The sequence below is a fragment of the Macaca nemestrina genome, chromosome 3, assembly GCF_043159975.1.
Source record: "Macaca nemestrina isolate mMacNem1 chromosome 3, mMacNem.hap1, whole genome shotgun sequence".
Lineage (NCBI taxonomy): Eukaryota > Metazoa > Chordata > Mammalia > Primates > Cercopithecidae > Macaca > Macaca nemestrina.
In genome coordinates, this window is record NC_092127.1 from 91,672,337 (window position 1) to 91,678,910 (window position 6,574).

General features: G+C 39.4%; 1 pseudogene; it reads left to right on the forward strand.

The window, feature by feature from the left end:
* The first annotated feature begins 2,649 nt into the window (after positions 1-2,649).
* On the forward strand, positions 2,650-3,879 carry LOC105486400 (large ribosomal subunit protein eL6 pseudogene; annotated as a pseudogene).
* The last annotated feature ends 2,695 nt before the right edge of the window (positions 3,880-6,574 follow it).

Here is a 6,574-nt window from a genome sequence, read left to right on the forward strand (position 1 = left end):
AGCATTAACATCAACACAGACCTTAAATCTGATTTAAAAAAAAAATTTACAATCTATTTTCTCTGAAGTGTGCTACCTGGAGGCTTCATCTGCACGATAAAACTTTGGTCTCCACAGCCTTTTATCATAACCCAGACATTCCTTGCCATTCCTTTCTATTGACAATAACTCTTTCAACCAATTGCCAATGAGGAAAATTTTGAATCTACATCTAAGTATGACCTGGAACCCTCCCTCACCCCCATTCTCCCACTTCAAATTGTCCCGCCTTCTAGACTGGACAAATGTACTCAGGATCTCCTGAGGGCTGTGTCACGGGTCCTGGTCACTCATATTTGGCTCAGAATAAATCTCTTCAAATATTTTACAAAGTCAGACTCTTAGTATCAACAGCATTTTCAGTCTTTGTGTCTCATTTGGGTATTCTGCACTCTAAAGAGTCACAATAATTGGTTCTTAGGCAGATATATGACTCAAATTGAGCTAATCAGAGCAAACAGATGTGAGCCTGACAACTTTTACAGGAACTATGAGGAAAGACTGTCTCTCTCAGGGGGTTTATTAACTACTAAGATTCATCCCTGGAGCTACTGGTGACCCTCTGGCCACCATGAGAATATAGCTTATATGAGAATACTTCATATCAGAGAAAAGAATTACTGACAGTGGAAGAGAAAATGAGAAGATTAACAGGATTGTTTAAGTACCTAGATACAACCTTAAATGAAGCTCAACCTCCTTAACTTCTATTTTTTGCTTAAACTGATTAGATTTCTGTCATATGCAACCAAAATGGTCTTGACTCATGTATTCAATTTTCTAGCTTTTTTCCGGATTATCAGGGAGATGTGAATATATGCTTCCTGTTTCGTTCCACCCTCCCTTTTCTTCTGTAAGATTTTTTATTTGATCAAAGTTGTATACAACTGTCTTTTATTCTTCACTCCTTTTATATAAATTTAGTATAACCAAAAGTTATTAAATAAATCTATGATAAGAAAATTTTATTTCTGATCTTCATGATGGAAAGAAATAAACTAATTTTAACGAAAAAGTATTTGCTATATATTATATTCAAGCTCTAAGAGAGTGAAGTGGCAGTATGGAATCAAGGAAAAGAATAGAATTTGGAATTGTAAATCAAAGAAAATGACTGAGGTGAGTCTCCATCATTTTAGAGGTTTATTTCATCAAGATTGAGGATATGCCCAGGAAAAAGGAACACAAAACCACAAGAAACATCTCTGATTCGTGCTTTTTCCAAAGAGGGTTTTGGGATATATATATTAAAAGGGAAAGGACAAGCAGTAGGGGAAAGAAGAAGGAAAAGAAAAAGGAAGGGTAGATAAGGTAGAAAAAAGGCACAAACAGTTTCATTTCTTTTAGTCTTTGATCATTTACTGAATCCACATTTTACATGTACGAGGAGGAAGTGGGAAAATGGTTATGCATTTCTCTGGTACTCAGTGAATTTTTCCAGAAGTCAGCACAGAGCAGAAGAAACTATCATATGTGCATTTGCCTCAGGTGAGTTGTGCACAGGGGAGGGTTGACTTGTAAGTCCTGTCCTTTGTCCAGTACTTGTGAAAATAAGCTGTTAACTTACATTGTCAGTGTGAAATTCAATAGAACTGTTTTAGGGAAAAGACCTTGAGGCCCACAAGGAATTGTGAGCAAATTGTGAGACAGGTATGTAGCCTTTTATCTTTGTAGCTATCTATTTAGGAAGAAAATGCGGGGCAGTTTTGCATGATGCAGCTCCCAGATTGACTTTTTCCTTTGGCTTAGTGAGTATGGGGTACCACGATTTTATTTTTCTCTCATAGAATTAATGAACGTGAGTTAGAAATCTGGTTCGTGTACTTATTAGCAGTGTGACCAGAGGGAATGATTTATACTTCATAGATAAAGTCTTAAGTTTTTTATTGGGGATAATACTAGAAATTTAACAGCTATTGTAGTGAGCAAATGAAATAGTTTTGTGACAAATAATATAAAGTTTTATAAAAATTACCACTATTCTTACCACTGGACCAAAGTGTAGTCCTAGGATTAGGAGCATTTACTTTACCCAGGAGCTCATTAAAAATACAGATTCTCAGATCCTGTCCTACTGAGTAAGACTTTTAGAGTGGTGCTCAGGAATCTATGTTTTAAGGAGCTTTCCATGGAACACTTGTGAGAGTTACAACTGAAAACCATAATCTTAAACTTTCTATATGAATAAAAGAAGCCAATCACCTGGATTTGCTATGATCTATGTTGGTAAGTAGCATTTAGTGAACTATAAGAAGTCCATGTGCCAATAACCTTCTTTCTAGCCACAAAGATAAAATGGACACAGATCTTAAAAATTCAATGCATAGCCGGGCGCGGTGGCTCACGCCTGTAATCCCAGCACTTTGGGAGGCCGAGGCGGGCGGATCACAAGGTCAGGAGATCGAGACCACGGTGAAACCCCGTCTCTACTAAAAATACAAAAAATTAGCCGGGCGCGGTTGTAGGCGCCTGTAGTCCCAGCTACTCGGGAGGCTGAGGCAGGAGAATGGCGTGAACCCGGGAGGCGGAGCTTGCAGTGAGCCGAGATCGCGCCACTGCACTCCAGCCTGGGCGACAGAGCTAGACTCCGTCTCAAAAAAAAAAAAAAATTCAATGGATAAGATAATGGTAAATGAAATACGATAAGGCATAATATGTATAATTATCAAAGAAATGATATACTATGAGATATGAAATTAAGAAGAAAAGATAATTGCACACTACAATTTTCTCAGAGGAACATATAATCTGAGAATAAATTCCTCAAGCTATAGACAGACTTTTGGGGGGGTTAAGTGAATGCAAAGGATTCCAGTTGAAAGAATTACGGTGAAAACAACATAGATGGGCAAGGCTAGGAATAAGTTCAGCATCACTGGAATGTAGAGTGCTTTGCAGGAGAAAAAAAACAAAACCAAAACAAACACACACACACACACACACACACACACACACGAACTCTTTCCCATCTGCATGGCCGGTGAAAAAGTTGAGAAGCCAGATACTAAAGAGAAGAAACCCAAAGCCAAGAAGGCTGATGCTGGTGCCAACGTAAAAAAGGGTATCCTCAAGGCTAAAAAGCCCAAGAAGGGGAAGCCCCATTGCAGCCGCAATCCTGTCCTTGTCAGAGGAATTGGCAGGTATTGTCGATCTGCCATGTATTCCAGAAAGGCCATGTACAAGAGGAAGTACTCAGCCGCTAAATCCAAGGGTGAAAAGAAAAAGAAGGAGAAGGTTCTTGCAACTGTTGCAAAACCATTTGGTGGTGACAAGAACAGTGGTACCTGGGTGGTTAAACTTCACAAAACGCCTAGATATTGTCCTACTGAAGATGTGCCTTGAAAGTTATTGATCCACAGCAAAAACCCTTCAGTCAGCATGTGAGAAAACTGTGAGCCAGCAACACCCCCGGGACCATTCTGATCGTCCTCACTGGACACCACAGGTGCAAGAGGGTGGTTTTCCTGAAGCAGCTGGCTAGTAGCTTGTTACTTGTGACTGGACCTCTGGTACTCAATCAGGTTGCTCTACTAAGAACACACCAGAAATTTGTCATTGCCACCTCAACCAAAATTGATATCAGCAATGTAAAAACCCCTAAACACCTTACTGATGCTTACTTCCAGAAGAAGAAACTGTGGAAGCCCAGACACCAAGAAGGTGAGGTCTTCAACACGGAAAAAGAGAAATATGAGATTACACAGCAGCACAAAATTAATCCTAAAGCTGGAGATGCACAGATTTTTACAAAAAATCAAAGCTATTCCTCAGCTCCAGGGCTACCTGCAATCTGTGTTTGCCCTGACAAATGGAACTTAGCCTCACAAATGGGTGTTCTAAACGTCTTAAGAAGAACCTAATTAACTATCTGACCAAAAAAATAAGAAAAAACACAAGAAAGGAGCTTGGGATAAACTAAAAATGGCTTTTGATAACAAGAAAAATTCAAATGATGCTTTTAGCAGTAAGGAATGTATAGTGGGAGAATGGACTAGTGAAAGTACACACACATTAGAACATCATGGTGAAAAGCATGGTTCAGATAGTTCTGCCTCAATTTGAACCCTAAATTACTATTAACTACCTGTTAAATTTAACAGAAATGTAACCATTCTGTGTCAGACGTACAGTGGGAATATATTTGCATATACAGGTTGTTGCTCAGTTGCAGTTATCATAATCCATTCTGGATAGTTTAAGCATGAAGAGAGTTACGCAGAATGTTAAGTGACTTTTGGAAGCACTGGAAGAAGAGAATGGTCTTTATAATAAATGTTTTAAAATGCTGCCCAAAGCCACATTGCAGAACTAGACCACCATGGAAAGAAACGTTTGCTCCTGCCATGATTAGGAAGCTACTGTCATATTGACAAGTCACCACTACATCTCTCAGGTCCAGCATCACAAAATCTCTGCCATACCCTACAACAGGTAAATGGGGACTTCAAGTTCTGTATGTCTCTTGACTTCATTCAGTTCTAATTCAAGTTTTGCATGAACACATGGGAACAATGCACAAAGTGACATCCGCAACCTGGACTGGAATAGTCTGGGTAATGTGGCATTTAGCTTGCCTACCTCAGCCCAGGAAGGCACGTTGGGAAAAAATTAGAATAAACTTTGAAGGAACCAGTCTACATTATCATCTTCTAATTCCCAGAATTACTGTGAGGACTAGATTCAATTCTCTGTATCAAGCTTTTGGGATGACACAGAATATGCAGCATATAGTAGATGCTCAGGAAGTGGTAGCTTATAAAAGATTTTAGGATCACAGTTTTGAATAAAAAGAAAAAAAAAGCAATGGAACCATTTAGAAGACAATTTCTGCAGTTTAGAGTAGAAGAAATAATGACACAGAATGAAAATGAAGGTTGTACATATGAACAAATGAAGAGATACTCATGATATTTCAAGGGCATCATGGACCGGACTCCATGACAGAATGTTAACTGGTAGTTGCAAAGCTGATTGTTCAGATTGCTAATGATTTTCAGTATGAGGCTACTTGTTTTATTTCAGGATGGATGCTGGAAAGGGAACCAAATCAGTTTCAAGTGCCACAATTGATTGTCCATAGCCATTTTGTGTTCTCAGAACTGAAAATTGTTAGGACAGACATCTGAAGAGTTCGTATCAATTTGGCATTCTCTCTGAAACAGTAAATCTCAATAAATATGCCCTAGATGGGTCTTTTGTAACCTAAATGGGTCCTAGATGGTTTGTTTGAATACTTAAATAGTGCTTACCTGTAATAAGAAATGAAATTAATACATTTTTTAAATTGTATAAACTCAAAATATCTCCATTTTAAGGTAGAAGAAGTTATTAGTAGAAGTACTTTAGACCTACTTTCTGCAAGGGATTTATTTCCCTGAAACATGACTACTAGCAAGACCAAAAAATGTGTTAAATCCAAATGCTCAGTAGGACATCCAACTTAACCATGTTATAAAATCTTCCGAAACAATCATTCACTTAGCACCTTGTTCATGTACTTAGTACATGAATAACGGTCGTTTTCTCTGATGCCTAGTCAGAGTCTTTGGCTCTCAATCTTCTGCTGACTTCTATTTAGAGCTTTTTCTTTTTTCCTTTCTTTCATTCACATACAAACAGTGCAGGCTAGTTAGCTTAAGTAATGGCTTTTACTGATCACTGATTTCTGTCTGCCTCAAGGATTGTTTAGTTAGTGCTAAGTACACTTAGTGCATCTGGTTACCCTGACTCATCCTCTGAAGAATGCTGATTCCTCAGGCATGTCTTCAAGACGATTTTTTGAGATGGTTCTAACTTCTGAACCCCCAAGTATGTGGGCCAGGTTAGAGGAGCATTACATCTTCTCGCTTAAGAGCGTTCACTTGGCCGGGCGCGATGGCTCAAGCCTGTAATCCCAGCACTTTGGGAGGCCGAGACGGGCGGATCACTAGGTCAGGAGATCGAGACCATCCTGGCTAACACGGTGAAACCCCGTCTCTACTAAAAAATACAAAAAACTAGCCGGACGAGGTGGCGGGCGCCTGTAGTCCCAGCTACTCAGGAGGCTGAGACAGGAGAATGGCCCGAACCCGGGAGGCGGAGCTTGCAGTGAGCTGAGATCCGGCCACTGCACTCCAGCCTGGGCGACAGAGCGAGACTCCGTCTCAAAAAAAAAAAAAAAAAAGAGCGTTCACTTTAGAAACAATGAGAAGTGACTTAGGATTGTCTTGGAAATGCAGGCTCTTTTTTGGTTCCATATGAACTTTAAAGCAGTTTTTTCCAATTCTTTGAAGAAACTCATTGGTAGCTTGATGGGGATGGCATTGAATCTATAAATTACCTTGGGCAGTATGGCCATTTTCACGATATTGATTCTTCCTATCCATGAGCATGGTATGTTCTTCCATTTGTTGTGTCCTCTTTTATTTCACTGAGCAGTGGTTTGTAGTTCCCCTTGAAGAGGTCCTTTACATCCCTTGTAAGTTGGATTCCTAGGTGTTTTATTCTGTTTGAAGCAATTGTGAATGGAAGTTCATTCCTGATTTGGCTCTCTGTT